Source organism: Mauremys mutica, unplaced genomic scaffold (genome assembly GCF_020497125.1).
Source record: "Mauremys mutica isolate MM-2020 ecotype Southern unplaced genomic scaffold, ASM2049712v1 Super-Scaffold_100046, whole genome shotgun sequence".
Lineage (NCBI taxonomy): Eukaryota > Metazoa > Chordata > Testudines > Geoemydidae > Mauremys > Mauremys mutica.
Genome location: NW_025423257.1, coordinates 38,402 through 61,898, shown reverse-complemented (window position 1 = coordinate 61,898; position 23,497 = coordinate 38,402). Strand labels below are relative to the sequence as shown.

Below are 23,497 nucleotides of genomic sequence, written 5' to 3'. Positions count from 1 at the left end.
TCAAATACTTGCTGAATAATTCCTGTGCACTGTTGGTCTGGAGCTCATCTGAGAGCACTTTATTCAGGTCATTCAATGTCTGAAATTCAAGATCTGATGGTTAGTTTGAAAATCAGGGCTCTGGTGTCCTATTCCCAACTTTGCCCCTGACTGGCTGTGTGACCTAAGACAAGGTTGTGGGGAGGAGAAGCTCCAGTGTTATATCCTTGGGGCAGCCGGTGTAGGAAGCAATCACTTGAGGCCAGAGAGCAGGCAGCTAACCAAAACCTCCATTTTATTTACAGATATACAGAGAGCTCACTCAGCCGGTTGAAACCGGCTGAGCTATCCCTTAATAGTCTAACGCAGTTGCCATAGTAACAAAACCCATGACAACCAAATACACAACATCCAGGTACCGGCAGGGAGTGGGGGGGGGGAAGAGGAGCCGAGCTGGGGCGGGTGGAGGAGAAGCCCCGGGCCCCTGCAGGAGCTGCACTGCGTGGGGGGAGGGGGAAAGGAGCCACCCTGGGGCAGGGCGGAGAAGCCCCGGACCCTGGCAGAAGATGTGGGGCTGAAGTCCCCGGCTCGGGAGTCCCAGCCACCTTAGTGGCAGAAGTTGCAGGGCCGAAGCCCTGACCCCCCCTCTGTGTGGAGCTGGCTGAGCCCCTCTCGCTCCCATCCCCCCTGTGGAGCTGGCTCCCACTCTCCTGCTGTGGAGAAATTCAGCCCAAATCTCCCCATGTTGGTATCTCCATTTCCCCCCATCACCCAGCCATGGATGGATTTAGCCCAGGAGGCAGGGTCAGTGTTGGCCTCATTGGGCAGGTGGGATCTAGGGCACAAGGAGGTGAAGTGACTTTCCCAAGGCTGAGCAGGGAGTCTGTGGCAGAGCAGAGACTCAAACCCAGAACACCTGAGCCTGAGTCCTGTGCCTTAACCACTAGGCAACCTTCCCCCCGAAGGAGAGGGAACCTCCTCCGCCACTTTGAGTGTGTGGGTGGGAGCAGGCACTAGACAGAGCTGCCAGGAGGTGGGGAGGGGGGTTGGATAGTTGGGGGGGTGATTAGGGGGTGGGGGTGTCTCTGGAGGGCGTGGTCAGGGGACAAGGAGCAGGGGGGTTGGATGGGTTGAGGGGTCGGGGCAGGCAGGGAGCAGAGGGAGTTGGATGGGTCGGGAGTTCTGGGGGGTCCTGTCACGGGGCGGTGTTACCAGAGTTGCCCCTTACTTTGGAATACGCTCATTTATTCGGGTTACATTTCTGGGGAGGGGATTCTGTGATTCTATCAATGTGCTGCTTGTCTCACGTGTGTTTTCATAGGGAGCTCTGCTCCTCCCTTCTGCACGTCCCCTCCCAATGGAGCTCTGCTCCTCCCTTCTGCACATCCCCTCCCATTGGAGCTCTCCTGCAGGACCTGGGTTCCCTAGGGCTGGGTTTTTCCAGCCCCCAAACCAGATGAGCCCCCCCACCCACCCACCCACCGGCCCCTACGGTAACAGAGCAAGTCTGAGCGGACCGGGTCAATCAGCACTGCCACACTGACCCCGTATCTGCCCCTGGACTCACTGGGCTGGATGAAGAAGCACTGTCAAGCTATTACCCTTATGTGTCCCAGATTCAGCACGGCCCTGTCCCCGCTCTCACATCACAATTGTACTGGCAGGAACTGCCTTGATGAGCAAACCCCACAGGATTCTGGGCGCTGCAGGGATCTGTAGCTTAGGTAAGAGACGCGTTGCTGCAGAGTGACTGGGGGAAGCTAAAACACAAAAGAGTGAGGTTCAGCAAGAGAGAGAGAAGCAGCCAGCTGAACCATGCAGGTTATGTATTGAATACTGGTGATCACTGCACAAGGAGCCTAAACCAACCTAACATCCACTATTAAAGGTTAATAGCTACGGTAGAAAGGAAAACAGAGCGAGAGAGAAAGTGTGTGGGGGGGTCTCAGCCACTCCATGAGGCTTGAACTGGTCGGGGTTCCCAGGTGATGCTGGTAGCTGAGGGTCCTGAGGGCTGGAGACAGGCAGAGCCCCCAGCACGATCAGCCAGGAGAAGATGGAGTCCCAGTGGAACTGATGCCTAGTTTGAATCTAAGCATCAGCACCCTGACTGGAGGGTGAGTAGGGATTTTTGTAGAGAAAATACAGTGGTTCAAGGGAGAACAATGCATTTGTTTATAGGTAAGGCTGATAACTCAAGGGTTTTCTGTAGACTAGACAATAGGAGCGGATCGCTCTTGGCTATGGGTGGTGTTTTCTTTCAGGGAGCTCACAATGCAACTAGGCGGCTTCACTATTTGGGCATCAGTTAAGGATCCATTGCTACAATTGGTCTGATAATTGCTGAGCTGGGTGTGGGCAGGCGTAGGTTCATTAGCATCTGGAGCAGAGATTCCCATGATGCAGTGCTTCCCTGCTTTTTCTGGTCCCAGAATTCAGTGTGGTTCTCTGCTCTCCATTCTGTATGTAAATTGAGATGGCTTCCTGTCCCATCTTTCATGCAGATGAGGCTAGGGGAGTTGTCTCCGCTCTCCAGTCTGTATGCTAATGGAGATGTCTTAATCTTGTCACCCTTGTCAGGAGGGGTCTAGGTGTGTCTCCCAAGGCTCTTCACTGCTCTCTGCAAGTGTTTTTCTCTGATGGGTTTTGGTTTAAGCAGAGGCTGGGGGGTGTCTTTCATGAGTCAGGCTGGATACTGCACCCTGGTTCCCCTAGAACACAGAGGTGTCTGGTATCAGCGGGGAGCGGTTGGATGGGGCGTGGGAGTCCCGGGGGTCTGTCTGGGGGTGGGGGTGTGGATAAGGGTCAGGGGAACAAGTAGGGGGTAGGGTCCTAGGGAGGCAGTTATAGTGGGGGGGTCTCAGGAGGGGGCAGTCAGGGGACAAGGAGCAGGGGGGGTTGGGGATTCTGAGGGGGGCAGCCAGGGGGCAGGAAGTGGGAGGCAGTGGATGGGGTGGGGCTAGGGGGGGGCTCCCTGGGTGCGCACCCTAATGAAATGTGCTGCACACGCCTATGGTCACGGGGGTGAGCCACTCGCATCCTTTTCCTGTTTGTGCCATTTCTTTCCTTCTCAAAACCTGAGAACAATTCTCTCTAGTTCTTCCCCTTCTCTCTCCCCTCCCCACACGTGGCTAGAAAACCCCAGGAGATTCCCTCGTTTTCCCTAAAATTACTGACTCTCTAGTCTCTCATTTTCCCTATTTTCTCCATAATTCTTAAATTCTCCTCAGCTTTGGGATGTGAACCCAGCCCGTTTGATCTGCAGCAATTTGTCCTTGGGTAGGTGGAATTTGCTGTCCTGTGTCACTCCCCCAGCGTGGGTGGGGGTTAGTAGGTGCTGGCTGGGGGAGCCCGCAGACGTGGCTGCCTCTGGGGGGGAGATGGGGGGGGGCCGATCTCTGCCAGCAACAGGACATGGCCGCACAGGAGGGGAAGGGAGGAGCCAGTGTCCCTATGGAGCCTGCCCAGCCCCTTTGGTTCTGCTCCTTTCCAGCATTTTGTTCAGAGACTTTATTACTGGGGAGACTGAAAAATCTCCCTGTGGGCTTAGCCTGGCAGGAGGGGCCAGGTCTCCCCTGCAATAAAGAGATGGAGCATGTTCCCAGCATGGCAGAGCCTAGGCTGTCTCTCTGCAGGGAAAGATCCTGGGGGAATCGTGATGTGACATGAACTAAAGCCTGTTCTGAAACCTCTGCAACTGCCCTTCTCGCCCTGCCAGGCTGCAGGATGTCATCCATGTTTCGCTCCAGCTCGTCCCATCCTCCCATGGGACAGGGAAGGGAAACAGCTGCAGTGGAGCCAGCTCAGGTAGGGGTTATTGGGGAGTTGCTGGTGGGTTCCTGCTGGAGGGAGAGGGACACCAAATGCACCGGAGGAGGGAGGCTTGGGCAGTCTGGTTTGGGGGTTGGAGTTTGCCAAAAAATTCCCAGGGTGGAGAATGGGAGGAGGCCAGGGTGTAGCAAACCTGTTGGGACTTGTTCAATATGCGGCTTCCATTCTAGGAATAGAGCCACGAGGTAAGAGGGTGGAAATGCTCTAATTTGTGGGACAGGAAACAACCCCCCTAGGTGGGGCTAGGAAAATGGGCCAGAATCCCAGGGCTGGAGCCCGACCTGATTAACCAGCGGCTGCTGTGAGATGCAGAGGGGGCACCCACCAGGGAGGCTGGGGGGGGGGGGGGTTCTTAACCTTTTTCTTTCTAAGGCCCCCAACGTGCTATAAAAACTCCACGGCCCTGCATGTGCCTGGTTCTCTGCATATCACGATCATGTATGTGACTCACTAAGATTTGACTCCATCATTGCTATTAGTATCATACTTGGAGCTGCGTTTATTTTCATAGAAATTTTAAGTTACTTTACAGACAGATTTAAAAATACAGTTTGAAGATAAATGATCTTCATCTGCACAGTGTCTAAAGTTTTGAGTTTAGCTATTTTTTTTTCAAACGAGCCCTGCGAAGGTAAGTACAAGCAAAATGTACGGTCTGTTATTTGATTGTAAATATTGTAAATAGCAAATGACAAAGCACAATACGGCAATAACAGTAATAATGATAATTACTCCAGCCAGGCCAGGTGAGGCATTTTAGAACTTGTTACTCAAAGAACTGAATTTAAGCATAAGACAGAAATAAAATGATGAAATTCAGAGATCAGTTAAAAAGCTAAACTACCAGCACTGTCATCCTGACCAAATGTGAAAGAATAAAATTACAGAGACTATATGTACTTTGTGCATTTTGACAGGAGGTAAAAGGAAGTAACAACAGTAACTGAAGTGTGTGTGGTGGGGGAGTGTGTGTGTGTGTGGTGGGGGAGTGTGAGACACACCCGCTGTCACTCCCAGCCCAGCGGCACTCACTAGTCCGAAGGCTCGTTCACACGGCAGCAGGGGTCAGCAGCTCCCACTCCTGACCCAGAGGCAGCAGCACAGAATCTTGTCCCCCCCAGCTCAGCTCAGCAGAGACTGGGCACAGAGGCAGGAGGGTGGGGCCACCCTCCCCCCCCCCGCACAGAACAGGAGGCTCCTGGGAGCAGCTTGGCCGGAGGCAGCTCCAAGTGGGGGGAGGGGGCAGGGCTGCAGGAACAGCTGCAGGGGCAGACAGCTGAGGAGAAGTGGGGGGAGGAGAGACAGGACACCCCTGCTGGAGGAACCCCCTCAGCAAGGCCCCCCGGACCGTCATGTCGTCTGCTCCCCACTAAGTCTGGCCCCGTCCAGCTCTTCACAATGAGAACAGCGCTGGGCTCCCTGCCAGCGAGCTCTCCCTGCACCTGCCAGGGCCTCCATCTCCTGTGTGCGTCTGTGGCTAGTGGGGGGGGATGGATCTGCTGGGAGAGACAAGGGGCTCTCGCTTCGTCCCCTCCCCCTGGCGTTTCCTGGCTGCTCTGAGCGGGGTGGGGGTGGGACTCTGCCTGTGAGCCACCCAGAGCTCCCATTTGATTGAAAGTGTGAGTGGGGCAGCAGGTACCGAGTGTTGGACTCTTGCTCTTTCAGGGGCCGGTGACCTTCGAGGAGGTGGCTGTGTATTTCACCAGGGGAGACGGGGCTCTGCTGGACCCCGCTCAGAGAGCCCTCTACAGGGATGTCATGCAGGAGAACTATGAGACGGTGACCTCGCTGGGTAAGGAGTCCTGTCCCCTGGGTTATTAGAAGCTGTGGGGTCTCTAAAGAACCTGAGCAGTAATAACTTTATACCTTCATTCGTCATACAAGTTTTGACAAGTTTCCTTGCCCCCCGTTTTTTGCCTCATCTCCCACCCACTAGAATAATTTTTAGACATTTGTCATCAGTCATTTTAAAATTACATTGAATGTATCCTTATTGGCTACATTAATAACTGCATTAATAACTGTTTTTTAAATTAATTAATAACATTATAAATAAATAAAAAAATAAAAATATTTTTAAAATTATTAAAAAATAATTTAAGTAATAAAAATAGGTGTGTGACTGATGCAGGGCTTGTGTGACAGTCAGATGAGCTCCTCTTTTGATAGGAGAGCGTATAATGTTGCCATTCAGGACCCCATGGGTTAAGGGAGAACAGAGCCGTGGGAGGGGAGGAGAAGGGGGGAGTAGATAATTCTGGGGTGCCAGGACATGGGGCGGGTGTGTGCAGGGTTAGAGCTAAGAAGCAGCAGGGAGGGAGGAGGTTGTGAGAGACGAGGAGGGAACACAAGAAGCTCCCAAGGTGCCAGGAGGTGGTGCTGGCTGAGAGTAATGGGAAGAAGGGGAGGGGAGTGTGGGGGAAGGGCACCCAGGAAGTGGGCTGGGTGGGTCAGTGGGAGGGAGGAGAGGGTTAGGGATCTAGAGCTGTGGGGGATCCCAGACCTTTAACCCTGAATCCCTGCCCAAGCCTTGTTGTTCTAGAGCCCACGCTCCAGTTTTCTTTCTGTTCTGTTTCACTTCATTATACATTTCCTCCCCCAAATATTATTATTTTAATTCTTGACCTCCCTCTCCCACTCATTACCCCCCTCCCCGTATAACCTCCCCATCTCCATGCACAGCGACCCCGGCCACCGATCCTGAGTCCTTGCTGCATCCTCCCTCCCAGAGCAGGGCCCTACCCAGGCACACATGGGCACTTTGTTGATGATGTCACAGGGTGGTGGTGTAGCCTGTACAGTGTTTACACCTATAAGATGACGTATTGGGGCACAACTCGCCCTTGTACATGGCTACTCACAGTTAATTGAGAAGATGGAATTTGGTGAAACACACAAACTTGATTAAATACAGACAGTTATAACTGAAATCACAGGCAAGGATCAATCCACGTAACAGTTAGACTAAGATCAGTATAGTAAAGAGGGGCTTGCACTGTGCGGTACAAGTTATGACACCAATGGAAACAAAGATCGAGGGGCAAGGGAGCCCGTCAGAAGGGAGGCCCTGCTTCAGTTTACACTGTCTCGGGGACCTGACAAAATGAAAAAATGGTCACTAGGAGAGGTAATTTATCCACTTCCTTATGGTAATAGGATGGCGATATACCGCATCTGCTGCTTTGCTCTGATTACAATAATGTCAATAGCTGCCCCAACCCATATGTGACCTTTGGGAAGTCCATAATTTAGCATCAAGCCTTAATACTCATGATTTACATCACTTAGTTATTAATAATCCCAATATATAAATGTGTCCAACTGCTGAGATCCTGCATAGCAACCTAATTGCTAAAGCCCACCCCAAACGTCCTTCTTTCAGAATCCTGTGGCGTATTCCACCTGTTTGTAATTACTCCTTAGTCTGTAAAAATGAGGGTGCAAAATATCTGACCTGGGATTCTCTCCTTAGGCCTGGTCAGGTACATCTCAGTCTTCAGCAGAACTTCTCCCACAAAGCCTCCGCCTAATAGAAGGCCCTTAACTGTAGCAAGCTGAATAACCCATTTATCTATGTTCACCTCCTTGCCCCTCCACACATGGTCCAAGCTAATAAGCAATTCTCTGATCATGACATGTTACCTCTAGCGAGTATGAAATTGCCCACAAGACATGAGACTGGGTCATAGATCGTAAAATCAGGTCGGGGTCAAGAAGAGTGAGAGTTTGGAGAGAGTCTTGTCCCCCCTCTCCCCATCTGCAGCAGCCACAAGCCGTCTTCCCTCCCGGCTCCTTGGATCTCTGAGCCTGTCCCTCCTGAGGCTGCGTGGCCCAGTTCTTGTTTCTGACCTTCTCCTTTTCCGGAAGAATTAGAGGCTGTTGCTCCTGAATGTTAGTGTGTAATTCCCCAGCCTTCTCCTCCCACTGGGGGAGTTTAATTCTCCCTCCCATTACCCCTGAGTCACTAGATTTCCTAATTCCCCAAAATGTGCTTTTGCGATGTCACAGTTCTGGGGTAGCGAAGCCTTTGACCTGCCTCCATGGTCTGCTCACGGAATGGCCCCTCAGGTATCAGGCCTCTAGCCAGCCCCTCTCTATGGGCAGGGACCCACCTGCCTCTCCTTTTTGACCAGGGTGTGAGGATTGCAGCTTGTCCTCCACTGTGTTCGCTGGACTAATGTCCAGTTCCTGTGCTTTGCTTTCTCTCCAGGGGCTGTGAGCAGTGTGTGTGTGTGAGAGAGGTGGGACTTTTGGTGATACCTGTATGATGCCAATACACACCTCAGTTTCCCTCTGTGATTGGTATTGCTGTGATTAGAACGAGCAGGAGACGTGAGGTGTTTTGTCACGTAGCTGTCATGGGGTGATACGAATGGGTCATTAAGGACTGGCTGGGGCCAACTTAGATCAATGGGATACCCGACAGAGACAAGGGAATAATTGTCACCTGTCCATGGGAGGATCTCCGCTTGGCTGAGTGAAGCACACATGGACTCGTTATGTTTTTGGGAGCAGGAAGAACTGGGCTCGCAGACACAGGGAGCTTTGCCGGGAGTGAAGAGAAGTGGACAGACACAATGAAAAGAAACCAAACTGTTTTCTACAGCAGCCTGGCTCAAGGGCATTGGCCAGTGTGGACTATATTGTCTTCATTGCTTCTCTGTGCTAATGAAAAGACTTTGCAATGCTGTGTTTCGGTTGACTAATAAACCCTGCAATGTTTTAAAAGTCTGCCCAGTGTCACAGCAAAAACTTGCTGAGGTGCATTGACTGAGGAACAGTCACTGAACAGGAGTGTCGTTCAGCTGGACCTGCTGGCAGAGCTCACAGGTTGAAGTAGGAGTGTTGAAGCCAGAGGCTCAGTCTCAGGTGTTGAAGCTACATGGTCTGTCCTTGTGGAAGAGTGGGAGCCCTTGGGGGTCTAGTGCACTCAAGGGGCACCTCCCAAGGACTGTTTAAAAGCCAGGGCATTGCAGAGATCCTATGGATCCATGACAGTGCCAGAGGTTCAGCCTTAGGGGAAAAAGATACAAAACAAGAAAAGGATCTAAATGCGTGTTTACCATCAGTCCCTCATCAGTCCTCATGGGAATCCCTGATCTGTTCCAAAGTATATTAAAACCTTCCTCTAAGTCTCACCTCTTGGTTATCAGGTCATGTCCATTTGTTAGAGGTTTTCCCTTCACCCTCCCACTTCCCTGGGTCTTGTCATGCAGACAGGAAGCAGCAACAGACCAGAAGTCCAAAGCGCAGACAATGCCATGTTTATTGGGGTTATTTCCAAGCAAGCATATTCCACTACCCTAATGAACTTACACCTAGAAAAATTAATTATGCAGCAAACAGAAACAATTAGAGAACCAGAGAGATTAACAATAGAAGAGTGGTGGCCATAAAGATAGAACAATACAGAAATGTGAGTTTCACAACCACAACCATTGATAAGGGATTTCTTGCCCGACAGGATGCTGTCAAACTAGGTTTTCTTTAACCATCTTAAGATCTGTTTCTTTATCTGGTGGCGATGGGCACTATCAGGACAGGATCATCTTCCTAACAGCCCAATAGCACCTTATTTCAGTGTGACTGGTTTGGGATGTGAGGATGTGACCCTTCGCTTCCCAGCTTATGGCTGCCCCTGCTGCTTAGCCAAAGGCCTTATTTAGACTGTAAATTCTTCAGGGCATGGGCCATCTACTGTTCTGGGTTTGTACTTGTCCTAGCACAATGGGGACCCACTGTTAGTTGCTCCTTAGGCACTAAGGTAATGAATATGATTTATAATAACAACTCTCCTGCCACTTTGAACCAAGGAAGTTGGTCTTGGGATGTTACTGCTTAAAAATGAGCTGGGGTTAAAACCATGGACTATTCCTTGTGACAAGTATCCCACAAATTCCACTGACCTCCCTTGTTTTCTTTGCCTGCAGTAGGGTTTCCAGTTTCCAAACCTGATGTGATCTCGCAGCTGGAACGAGGGGTAGAGCCGTGGGTCCCAGACCTCCAGGCCTCTGAGAAAGAAGTGTTCCCGAGAGCTGCCTGCACAGGTGAGGACTTGGTTAAACCAACTCAACAAGTGTGTGGGAATGCAGGAAACATTTGGGATGCCCTACAAAGACCCTGTGAGCTCTCCAAGTTCAGGATTGTTCCCTGCAGATGTGGAATCATTATGGCAGATGTCACTCATGGCTTCCCTCCTATTCTGACTGACAACTGGCAGCAGGTCCCTCCCCGATCTCTCTTTCCCCTGAGTGTTCTCATGAGATGCAGACCAAAACTGATCCCTTCCTCTCTCCTCTGGGGAAGGTTTTGGGGAAAATCAGCTCCTGATAGGTTTGATCTCTCCCACACATATTTTGGATTGTTCATCCCTTTTTCCATTTCTCTCTCTGTGATTTTCTTTCTTTCCGGTGCAGGTAGTGATCTATGTCTGGATTCTCTCTGTCTCCCATCAGGTGATGGGATGGTGAGTCAGAATGAGGAGGAGAAACCCCATCAGGAAGATGCTGAGCAAGGAGAACCACATGGAACTTTATCAGGAAGATCCAAAGGGAATGTTTCCAGGAGTTATGCACTCCCAGAAAAAACAAAAGCCTGTGAGACTCAGGGGAGGCCAGAGGGAAACTTTAATAGCCTCTCAGACCTTATAACAAGCGACAGAATCAACTTGGAAGAGACACGCTACACATGCCATGAATGTGGGAAAAGCTTCAATCGGAGCTCTGCCCTTTTCAGACATCAGAGAATCCACACTGGAGAGAAACCTTATGAATGCTCTGAGTGTGGGAAATGCTTCATCGATAGTTCAGCCCTCATCTCACATCAGCGAATCCACACAGGAGAAGCGCCCCACACATGCTCTGAGTGTGGGAAAAGCTTCAGTCGGAGCTCAAACCTTATCAGACATAGGAAAATCCACACAGGTGAGAAACCTTATGGATGCTCTGAGTGTGGGAAATGTTTCTTTAATCGTTCAGGCCTCATCTTACATCAGAGAATCCACACAAGGGAGACGCCTTACACGTGCACTGAGTGTGGGAAAAGCTTTAGCCAGAGCTCTGTCCTTATCAGACATCAGAGAATCCACACAGGAGAGAAGCCCTACACATGCTCTGAGTGTGGGAAAAGCTTTAGTCAGATCTCAGACCTTATCAGACATTGTAGAGTCCACACAGGAGATAAGCCCTACACATGCCATGAATGTGGGAAAAGCTTCAGTCGGAGCTCTGCCCTTATCACACATCAGAGAATCCACACAGGTGAGAAACCTTATGAATGCTCTGAGTGTGGGAAATGCTTCATCGATAGTTCAGCCCTCATCTCACATCAGCGAATCCACACAGGAGAAGCGCCCCACACATGCTCAGAGTGTGGGAAAATCTTCAATCGGCGCTCACACCTTATCGTACATCAGAGAATCCACACAGGAGAGACACCCTACATGTGCTCTGAGTGTGGGAAAAGCTTTAGTCAGAGCTCTGCCCTTATCAAACATCGAAGAATCCACACAGAAGAAAGGCCCTACACATGCTCTGAGTGTGGGAAAAGCTTTAATCAGAGCTCACACCTTATCAAACATAGGAAAATCCACATGGGTGAGAAATCTTATGGATGCTCTGAGTGTGGGAAAAGCTTCAATCAGCACTCAAGCCTCATTAGACATCAGAAAATCCACATGAGAGAGAACTGTAATAAATCCCTTGACTAGGGTTAGCCAAAATATTTTTTTTTAAAAAATCATATTTGCTCATTTCCCACATATTGGTCTCTCAGCTCCACCAGATCAGTTGCCTGCTTCTGCCTTTTGCAGCTCACCCTTCTTTGGGGTCAGTCCTGTGATCTTTTCTATCAGCTCCTTTCCTTTTGAGTCACAGGAGTGTGTGTCCCTCCTGCCAGGAATGTTCATCATCTCCAGGTGGGGGGAGAGAGGTTTGATCCCAACAAGCTACACTGAGGCAAAAACTACCTGTGCCTGACATCCACTAGGGCTGTACATGGCATTGGCTGCTCAAGTTAGTGATCTTAATGTAAAAAATTGTAGTGCAGATGCAGCCCAGGTGCAGGGGTTGGCATTAGCTTTCCCCTTGACCTGACCTAAACTCCATCACTTTCCCTAGTCTCAACAAATCCTGAGCATCACGGTTATACTGTTCCCCCATTTCACAGCAATTGTTAGTCATCGAGTTCTCCCTTGCGGAACAAATTGTTTCATTCCCAGTTGTTCTGATGTTGCTGCAGGTTGTGCTGGGGAGCAGATATTTTTATGATCATTTTCCACACTTAAACTATATTGAACTATAACAAAGAGCAGGAACAGGGCAGGGATAGGGAAAAAAAGTCATTTCACCCATTGTAACAACAGATGTAGTTAGGGTAAGTCAGAGGGATTCCCTTATTCCCTATCACCATCCTCCTTCAATCCGTGCTAGAACCTAAGAATCCTTTTCCTTTCCCCAGTTGTGGGATGGGAGACTTCCAAAAGTGCTCCCTGTGCTATAGCACATGGCTAAGCTCAGAGAATAAACCCCAAATAGCCCCTGAGCTTTGCTTTTTGAATTCTGTGTTTCTGATTACTTCAAGCCTGGGTATTGTGATTATTTACCAGTTTCTCTAGCACTGTTCCTACCACTGTTTCTGTAACATATTTTGTTTTTTATGGGACAGGGTTGTTATTCCTTTGCCTAAACCCAAGCTGGAAGGCCAGGGTGTCTGTTTTCTCTGGCCCCTCCCCACAGACAAATCTGACATGGTTGCACCTGCCAGGAGCAAACAAAAAGCCCCACCGGTCACAAACACAAAGCAGATAGACACACACAAGACACAGAAGAAACTGAATTATTTGAGCTATCAACATTTCCACTTTCCCACAGCATGTTAGTTCTGAAGGTTGTTTTAATTTATTTTCTTGGAACCAGAAATGGGGAAAGAGACACTGGAGTCAGTGGAATTACAGCAGGAAGGGATAAGTCTCATGATTCGTCACTAACCAAAGGCTTTGTAAACAGAGCGATAATGTTACTGAATGGTCTGGCTAACCCCCTGCAGTTAGAAACAATCAGCTCTACGGGTGGTAAATTGACAGAGGCTCTGCTGCTGATCATGAAATAAAAGCACATTACATTTAAACAGCTGCTACTTCAGTGCCTCTGGAAGTACAGAAAACAATGATCTGTGTTAAAGGAAAGTTGCCATTTCTCAGAGCCCCAATTTCTATTGTGTGTGTACAGGAAGGTTTGAATGTGTAGCAGGTAGTTTGGTAAAGCTTAGCTATTTTATGTGTGTAACAGGCTCCTGCCCACCTCCAGCAGAGGTCTCAATCACATACGATGGCAACTTACCGAATGTCACACAAATTAGTCCATCCCTCCCCATATTCAGTCTCTGACGGGAATGTTCGAATGAGGCAGAGAACTGGGAAAGTATCACAGTAGGAATACATTAACAAGTGGGATTAATCAGAGCTGGGCTGCAGACAGAGCCTGTTCTACAGCTGGTGAAGTGACAGGGACACACTCCCGCTCGTGCTGGCTCTGAAATAACAGCAGAAGCAGATCGAAGAGAATGAGCTCATGGGCAGCTGCCCTGTCAGTGCATCACTCACCTGGCAGGTGTTACACAAAACACAGCACTTCCCCCCACTGCTACCACTTCATTATACTGTCCATTGGGCTGTTTGTCCTGAAGGACTTTGATCTCTCCGGGTGGTCCATGGTGATTCATAACAGAGCCATTGGGGAGCAGGAGTCATCCCAATGGAAATCTCTCCACTTCTTTCTCAGTGTTACCTTCTTAGCCCTGGCTTTGGAGATGACATTAGCCTTATCCTGTCTTGATTTTAGGTAGGATTGTGATCACCTTCTGGGGCTTGGCAGCTTAGACCTTTTGAGGGCTTTTCTCTGCCTTTTTGGTCCCCGCTGCAGTCAGTACATTCTAGACATGGGCATGGTGACCTCCCTGAGGGTCTTGACAGCTTTAGCCAGCTTCTTGGTGGCTATTTTCCTGCTCAGAGCCACTGTCGTCTTCTCATGCCTTGTCCTGGGGGCCCAGCTGCTGGTTGAATGGGAAGGAGCCAAAGTGCTGGTGACTTTAGCCTGCAGCAAGTTGCCTTTGCTCGTCAGACTCCTGAACCGCAACTGGATGTGGTTCTTGTTCTTCTGCACAGCACAGCCCTGGAGAGGAGGGATCTGCAAATGTACATTCATATGATCCCTTTGTTTAATTGATGAAAACATTAACTAGACACTTAGAGGATTGGAACTGATTTCAGCTGATGGGCAGGTTTGCTAGGTTTTTAGGCATTTGGACAGTGAATTGTTGAGTGTTTACATTCATTTCAAGCATCCCTGTATAGTGGAGCTTCTGAACATAATGGACAATGGAAATGAAAATGTTTTCCCTTTTTTCAAAAATAAAAATAAAATAATAAGAGCTCATTAGAGGGCACTTGGATTTGAAGCAGGGACCACTTGATCTGCAGTCAAACACTCTACCACTGAGCTATACCCCCATGAGAGCAGATGCTTTCCCCATTGTAGCTGAAGCACATCAGTGATTCCAGTAGCAGGGGCAGGTTCTCTCTGGGGCACAGAGATTTTTCGGGGAGTTGGTGGCTCCTTTCTTTCCTCACCCTGGAGTAAACTGAGCTTTTTACTCCATGGTACATGTTTTATGGACTAACAGGAGCAGCTTGAAGAAAGAGGAGAGTGAGTATTTCACTCTCAGGGCCGAAGGGGGTCACGTCCCCTCTGTCTGACCGTTGCCATTGCAGGAGCAAAGGTTTCAATGGAATTGAATGCCCTGGCTCAGACTAGAGACACAGAAAGGTTTTGCTGTTTGTTGAACAGCAAAGGAAATTGTGTCTGTATGTGAAACTGAGGAGGGACATGAAATGCCCACAGGGTGGCGCAATGCCCTAAGCTAAGGCAGGAGGGGGAAGGAATGGGGCTGGAGGAATGACTGAAGTGGACTCACCTGGGATTGAAATGACATTTGTTTGTGTCGGGCAGTGAGAAATGTGACATTAATTCAGATGCAGGGTTGAAGCTTCTTTAGCTGCTTGTAGAACTTGAACTTGATTTCCCAGAAGGGAGAAAGGGAAAGTCTGGGGCGGCCTTGAGTCCCTGGCTGGAGCAGTGTGTGTGAAAGGCTCCAGAGACGCAGCTGGCAATTACAGGCCACTAAGGCTAACATCAGTACCAGGCACATTGGGTGGAATTGTAGAGCCCAATGATTAGACCCATCGGTGAACAGAATTTGCTGGGTGTAGCGGGTGGTTACCTGCTCCTGCCCTGCGGGGCTTGAAGCAGCCCAGGAGAGGGCTGGGGCAAGGAGCCTGGCCCCTCTAAGAGGTTGTGAGCCAGGAGCCCAGTCAGTCTCCCTCTGCTTGTAGCGAGAGAAGGGCCTGGCTGCAGGGACCCAAGAAAGACACCTAGATTGGGAGCAGGGCTGGGGAAGGGCCAGAGGAGCTGGGAGCTCTGGCCTGGAAAGCCCCAGGCTGCAGGCCTGACTCTAGGCTGAATAGGTGCAGGGCTGCAAGGGGGCAGCCCAGGGGGAAGCAGAGGCGGCAGGTCCAGACCCCTTTGCCTGTGGTGAGTGGCTCACACTGCAGTCTGCCCCAGTGAACGGGGGCTGGATGGAGACTGGGCAGTAGCCAAGACTGAGGTGAAGTGGGGATAGTGGGTGGGGGTTCCCCTGGGAGGGGGAGACCCAGAACTTTGGGGGTACTGCCAGGGGGTACTGCCAGGGTAAAAGGGGCACCGGGGTGTCCTGGGAGGGACAGGGGGCCAGCTGCGGTAAGGCAGATCACCGGCCTGCAGAGGGTGCTCTGATGGCTGGAGAGCTAATTCCCAAGACAACCAGGAGGAGGCGCTGCCGGGTGAGTCTGCCCCTGCTTACATTGGGGAAGAACATGGTTTTTGTAAAGGAAAATTATGCCTCACAAATCTACTATACTTCTTTGAGGGAGTCAACAAGCATGTGGATAAAGGTGATCCCGTGAATATAGTATACTTAGATTTTCAGAAAACCTTTGACAAGGTCTCTCTCCGAAGGCTCTGAAGCAAAATGGGATAAGATGGAAGGTCCTCTCTGGGATAGGTAACTGGTTCAAAGGCAAGAAAGAAAGGGTCTGATTTTCAGAACGGAGAGAGGTAAATAGTGGGGTCCCCCTGGGGTCTGTACTGGGACCAGCACTGTTCAACATACTCCTGAGTGATCTGGAAACAGGGGTAAACAGTGAGGTGGCAACATTTCCAGATGATACAAACCAACTCAAATTAGTTACGTCCAAAAGAGAGTGCGAAGTGTGACAAAGGGATCTCACCAAACTGTCTATAAATCTATGGTATGCCCACCATTGGTCTGATCCAGTATGGCTGTTCTTGTGACCAATAGAGGGCAGTCCCCACCAGCAATATTTATATTTGGTGCGCTGAAAGGGCCAACTTTCCAAAGCTGACCCAAAGGTTTAGTAAAAGTGTTTTGGAGAAAAACATTAAACAGAACAATGTAAATGAAAACTGGGAGCTATTGTTTAAGAGCTTGTTAGATGGGGCATAAGCCACATTGCCTAATTAGCTGAGCTTGCAATGGCCTTCCACTCAACTGCCTGACATTTCTCCATTTGCAAATGTGGTACCCACTTTAAAACCTAGATCCAATCAATTACAACATGTCAGGGAAGATTCTAGGCATCAATGATCTGATCATTGGGTTGATGGCGATAAACAAGAGATTCCCATAAGGCTCCCTCCCTCCCTCTTCCCAAGAGCCACCCTCATCCTCTCTCCCCTTTCTGCTCCCGCATCCTCTGCAAACTTTCGAAGACAGATGCCTCGTGATGGCCTTTGCTCGTGGGGATGTTGCCTCTTGGTCAGGGTTTCTGCCCTTTTGGGGGGAAGGATGCAGCAGATGACGTGGGGCGGGGGGGAGCCCAGGGCCTCCCATGGGCTCTGACCCAGGCCACTCTGAGGGCAACACTTCTTACCACCTCGCTATTGTCCTAAGTTCACCGTTTATCACAGGAAGCTCTGACGGGTGTCAGCTCACTGCTTGGTGCCTCTTCTCCGCCGGGCATGGCATGGCAGCTCTCTCCTTGGGGTGGCAGCTGCCTCTGTTATGTTGACAGATCCAGGTTGGTGACGCGGTGGTGGGCGGGATCGAACCGGGGACCTCTGGAGCTTAGTGTGTGGGCCTCTACAGCATGAACTAAAAGCCACGTGGCTGTTAGCGAAGGCTGCATAGAAGTCATGTTTTATTGCTCCCTCTAAGTGATCTCGGTGCCACTAGTTGGGATGCCCCACTACACCCTGGAGGTGTGGGGGTTACATACTTCCCCTAGCTGAGGAAGCGCATCCTGAGCTTCGGAGAGTTCCCAGCTGTAATCCCGGACGAGCCCTGTAACGATGCGACCACTGGCAGGACACTGCTGAGAGTATCAATTCAGGACAAATTGCTTGGAGCAGGGCAGTCACAGCCCGAGGCTAGGTGCCCTTTACTATTAAAGCACGTCACACCAGCCATGCAGAGAGGACTTTGGTTTTACCCCACTGGCCAATCGGACGTCATACAAGCAAGTCCCTCAGCTATTCCAGTTCCCTTCTATCATCCCCAGCCCCGCTCCTTATGGGGATGAATGGTTATGAAAACCAATACCCCAGTAGAAGAAAAAAGGTTCTCTCAAAAGACCCCAAAGGACCAAGCCCCAAACGCAGGTGAATAGATGAGTCAGATCTTACCCACAAATCACGCTCTTGCAAATCCTTTAGCATTATTATGGAAAAATCGATCCACATGTGGTGTTTTCAATCAGATCAGCCTGAGGCCTTTTATTGATTAGAAGCACGCAGGGGAGAACCGTTATGGAAACGGCCTCCCCGAAGCTGGTTACAGACAGCCTTATAAAGCTTAAAACCACAATCGTAATATGCAAGTTACATACATAATTTCCTTATTATTTTGCTAAAAAAATATTGCAAAGATAATGCTGATTGGAGCAAGAGTAAATTTCTTCCATATTAGGCTTTTCCTGTTCTTACTTATCTGTTCTATGCAGTTATGTGTTGACAGTAGGGGATATTACAAAATTGTTTTTCAGTTGGGGACGGTTAGGACTTTCCACTGTCTCCTCCGTGCCCCCGTGCTTGGCTTGTCTGGCCGGCCCTGGCAGCTTGACATGAGGCCTGGGCCTACAAGGCCTCGGATAACACTGGATTTTCCCTTACAGCATCTAAAATATAAAGGTTTATTCATAAAAAGAAAGAAATAGAGATGAGAGTTAAAATTGTTAAAGGAATCAATTACACACAGTAATGGCAAAGTTCTTGGTTCAGGCTTGTAGCAGTGATGGAATAAACTGCAGGTTCAAATCAAGTCTCTGGAGTCCATCCACAGCTGGGATGGGTCATTCAGTCCTTTGTCTAGAGCTTCAGTTTGTAGCAAAGTCCCTCCGGAGACATGAAGCTGCACTGAAAATAAGATGGAGACGAGGCATCAGCCTTTTATAGCCTCTTGCCATGTGGTCTTTGCTTTCTTTGTCCCAAGGACAGTCTGTCCAGCACGTGGCATAGAAAAACCTTAGAGTTCTGTCCATAGGCAGGTCCCTGCAGACCTTGCTGAGTCACAAGGCGTATCTGCCTTCTCTCAATGGGGCGATTGTAGAGCTGATGGTCCTTAATGGGCCATTAAGCAGGCTAGGCAGAACTGACACCAACTTATCTGGGGTGTTCCCCGGAAGCAGAGCACAAGTTTGAAATACAGGCAGCATAGAGCCAATATTTATAACGTCAACTACAAAAATGATACACATCTAGAGATAGCATCATTATAATCAGCCAATCAGAACCTCTCCATAGACCTCTTACACGACAACCTTTCTACAATATTCACTGCAAATATAGAACAGTGGTCGCAACAGTGATCTATACAATTACAGATTATGTCAATAACGTCACAGGAGGTGACACGGCATCAGTGAGACTGATACTGGAATACTGCCTCCAGTTTTGGTGTCTTCGTTTGAAAAAGATGTTGTGAAATTGGAGTTGGGGCAGCAAAGAGCCACCTAATGTTCTGAGGACTGGAAAAAATGCCTTCTAGGGAGCTATTGAAAGAGCTCAACCTGATTAGCTTATCAAAAGAAGATTGAAAGGTGACTTCATTGAAGTGCCTTAATGGAGAGAAATGATTGGGTATTTAAGAGCTCTTTAATCTAGCAGAGAAAGGCATAAGATGACCCAATGGCTGCAAGGTGAAAAGAGACAAATTCATATTACAACTAAGGCACAAAAATTAAACAGCGAGGATGATTCATCATAGGAACAAGCTACCAAGGAAAGTGGTGCATTCTCCATCTCTTGATGTCATTTAATGAAGATTAGATGCCTTTCTGGAATGTGTTTGCCCCAAAAGTAGCTATTGTGTCATACAGGAGGCCTGTGATATGCAGGGGGTCAGATTAGATGCTCTAATGGTCTCTTCTGGCCATAAAGTCAACTAATTTCTAAAAAACCTGAGTGCAGCATTGGGAGCAGCGTCTGAGGTTTCCCTGTCTAGCCGGCTTGCTGCCTAGAACGAACGCTCCTTGAGTAGGGTGATCCCCAGGGAGTAGCTCAAACCTGCAAAGTGCCTAGGGAGGGGCAGGATATTGGCACAGCAAGGGAGGGGTGAGGCAGTGACATCACAAAGGCCTTTGGCAGGACCTCAACCTATTGGTCCAAGGTGGTGGGGAGGTGGTGACCTCACAGAGAGATGCTGACATCAGCCAGGCAGGACAGGGGCAAGGGGCCAGGGAGACCTCAGAGATCCCTGTGGCTTTGCTCCAGCAAGTCTCCTTCTCCAGGTCTCTCTTTGAGGACTGAGAGAGTATTCGGGTTCACGGACATGAGCGCCAGGAGGAACCTCTTTCGAGTTTTCTCCTTCCCTTTTAGTGATTATACTAGAAAACAGCCGTCCCTGTTTAGAAGGTAAGAGCCTCCTCCAGGTTTGAAAGCTGTTCAGTCTGATCCATCTGTTGCAGGGGAGTGCTCTGTGTGTGTGTTGCGGGAGAGGGCTCTGCAGCTCCCACTGTGGGAGGTCCACCCAAAAATGTGGGGCTGAAATAGTGCTTGGGCAGTGATACCCACCAGTGACCTGGGCCATCCTTTGGGCTCTCTGGTGAGAACCTTCAGCCTCCCGTCCTCAGTCTCTATCCTGATTGGCTGAGCAGGGGGTTATTGACAGGGAGGAGACTCAGGTCCTTGTTGGTCTCTTTCAAGACCAAGGAAATAAGTCAGAACCAGTTCTATGTTTGATGAATTTTGCTGCTTCTCTGCATTAATGGTCTCTGAGCAGTTCATGATTCTCTCTAACATTGCAGTTCTCCTCAAATACTTGCTGAATAATTACTGTCACTGTTGTTGGTCTGGAGCTCATCTGAGAGCACTTTATTCAGGTCATTCAATGACTGAAATTCAAGATCTGATGGTTAGTTTGTAAAAGCAGCAAACAGTCCTGTGACACCTTGTGGACTAGCAGATGTTTTGGAGCATGAGCTTTCGTGAGTGAGTACCCACTTCGTCGGATGCTGGTAGTCGAAATTGCCAGGGGCAAGTATATTGAAAATCAGGGCTCTTGGGTCCTATTCCCAACTCTGCCACTGATTGGCTGTGTGACCTAAGACAAGTCAGTTCTCCTTTCTCAGCCTCAGCTTCTCCCTCTTTCGAGTAGGGATAATAATGATCTGCTCCTGCCTACCTCCCGGTGGGTGGAGGCAGGGCCAGCTCTAGGTTTTTTGCCGCCCCAAGGAAAAAAAAATTTGGCTGCCCCCCCCCAGCCCTGGGCTCCCCCCCACAACCCTTGTTGCCCGAGCCCTGGGCTCTGCCCCCCCCACCTGCACCCTCCTTCCGCCCCAGCCCTGGGCCACTGGTAACTTGCTCCCAGGGCGGGTCATTCAGCAGGAATTTTGGATGTGCACAGAACACAGACAGGATTGGTTCCCGCATGGTTACAGAACTGCAGTAAAAGGGAACAATTTTCAGCTTGTGTGACTGGAGGAGATCTGGATGCATATTATAAGATTGTCCTCCATAAATGAGGAAAAGTTGAGGTGCCTTTATTATTCTTTGTTTCTATGGGGAATTTGCCAGTGCAATATCACTGTCTTCCTTTCAAACAAACAAAACTAGAAAAAAAATGGCAATCACTGTTGAAAATAGCAATTCTAGTCCTAAAAAACCACGGGGAAGCATTTCTTGCTCAATTTTATCTAGTAGGATGCCCATGGACCAACGGGAGAGAGAAACCTGCATCACTGAAAGTGCAGCCATGGAGACACCACACAGCAGCCTTCCCTAGCAGGGGCAGGCGGGCGAGAAGGGACATCATCCGAGCTCCCTGCATCCAGGTCACTTTCCTCAGCCGGGCTGCGTCAGGGGAGGGCAGAGAGCAGCAGCTTCTGATGCTCCCCTCACAGCCCAGCCCAGGTGGGGAAAGTGACCAGGACGCAGGGAGCACATAGTGTTGCTCCTCGCTCCCCCCACCCTCTGTGGGGCCACGGAGGAGCATTGGGGCAGGGGAGAGCAGTGAGCACCTTTGCACGGCCACATGGTGCCCTTTGACCCCCTGGAGCCCTGGGCGGCTGCCGGGGGCCCCACCCCTAAGGCCGGCCGGGCTCCCCAGCACGAGCAGCAGAGACACAGGGAGACTGGCCACCCACTGAGCAGAGGTAGCCTGGGCGGCTCGTAATGGAGGCTCGGTGCGGGGGGGCTCAGCCTCCCCAAACCTTGTGTTGCCAAGGGGGCAGTGGGGCCCATGACTAGGGGCCCTGGCCAAATTGGGCCCCCCTGGGAAAGTCTCCCCCACGGTGGCCCCAGGGCTGGAGGAGCTCCCACTCCCTGCTACGGTCCGGGGACTGCAGCAGGGGCACAGAGCTTCTCTGGTCTGGGGGCCGCAGCGGGGCCGGGGTAAAGGAGTGACAGGGTGGGGCCAGTGGGGGAAGGGGTGGCACAGAGGTGACAGTGGATGGGGCCGTGGGTGGAAGGTGTGGAAGGGGGCGGAGCCACACACAGAAGTGGGGGGGGGCAGGGTTCCAGTGCTGGGGCCCCCGCACTTGTTCTCCCTTTCCCTGGGCTTTGGCATCACTAGCCCCTGCTTAGCGAGTAGGGGTCAGTGGTCCCCTGTCCGCACCCCTCTCCCCAGCAAGCAACGGCCCCACTCCCAGCCCCGGTTCTCGACCGCGGCTTCCGAGGGGCCACAGCCATGGATACGAGGGCGCAGTGTGAAATGTTTGGGGACCACTGGGTTAGGGTGATGTCCTCCATCACTTCTCTGCAGTCCAATGAAAGCGATTCCTCCCCCACCCACCCCTCCGTCAGGACGGCCTAGGTACGTTCTGCTGCCCTTCACTCGTACAGGGAGGAGAATAACATTTCATTCCACTCAACCCTAAAGTGATTTGTAACCCACCACCATCCCAAACTGGTCATTTTGGGGAAGTGGCCCCACCATGCTGCATAGCTAGGCAGAGTAGGGGTGTCTATGCAAACACGGCCTGTTCCTGAAGTCTTCCCCCAGCTCCTCACTAGATGTGAGGGGGGAGCTCATTCAGTCCCTGCTTACGCTTAGTATTGGGAAACTCCTTAGTGTCCCTATCTCTGCTGGCCTTAGATTTCTCCTCCTGTCCCTTTTCTTACAGCTCAGATGAGGTGGCCGAGTGGTTAAGGTGATGGACTGCTAATCCATTGTGCTCTGCACGCATGGGTTCAAATCCCATCCTCATTAGAGGCATTTAGTCTTCACCCTCCCTTATAGACAACCATCTCCCCCCTTGGTACAATAACAGACCCAACAATGTTGCCTTTTGCAAACAAAAACCTTCTCAGAAACTCCGACACCCCCCCTTGTTTTAAATAAAATGTCTAAATCCCAGATTTCTAAAAAATTTCTCTAGTTCTGTATTTCGTAGTTTTTATCTCAAAAGGTAATGTTACCTCAAGCTGAATAAGGCAGCGCTTCAAAAGGAAAACGTTAGCAATGGCAGGGGAGAAATAGGAAAGGAAAAAGCCCCTTTTCTCAGAAGATACAAACTCGACTCCCTCCTGTCTCTATCACCAGTGGATTTAGCCTCCCTCCTTGTGAGCTGTAAATACAATAAAGAGGAGACAAGGGGGTTTGGCACAAACAAAGGGAAGTGTAGTCAGGGTAAAGGTACAGAAAACTGGGGGAAGAAGGGAAAATGCAAACGTAATGAATACAATGAAACAGCGACTGGCTTTGGGAGCTTAACGCTCAGGCCCAGAAACCCTCCCTTGGAAACCGGAAAACACTAAACGATGTCCCAGCACAGAAACCTTTCCCCCCTGTGCAGGTGCAGCGGGTCCCAAGGGCCAGCGCGAGGCCCAGGACTTTCCACTCGCCGGCTGGTTTAGAGCCGTTGAGGAGGAGCACTGGGGAGTCCAGACGACGGGTGGGTTTCGTCGCTGGCAGGGAGGCCCTGTGGGAAGCTGGACACCAGGGATGCAAGACGGCAGGAATGGGGGTGACAGGCCTCCTGTTCCTCAGTCTCACGGCGGGACCGAGGGGGTTCGTCACTCTCCGGCTCGGGAGCACTGGGAAGACCCGACCGTGGACGGGCCGTCGCTGGGGGGGGGGACGGCCCCGCGCAGGCGCTGAAAACTTCTGCGCAGGCGCTGAAAACTTCTGCGCTTATATC

The 23,497-nt window shown here is 50.4% G+C and overlaps 1 non-coding gene across 1 annotated transcript; it reads left to right on the top strand.

Moving 5' to 3' along the window:
- Nucleotides 1–22,484: 22,484 nt before the first annotated feature.
- TRNAS-GCU lies at nt 22,485–22,566 on the top strand. The gene has a single exon. It is a non-coding gene; the product is annotated as a tRNA-Ser (tRNA).
- Nucleotides 22,567–23,497: the final 931 nt, after the last annotated feature.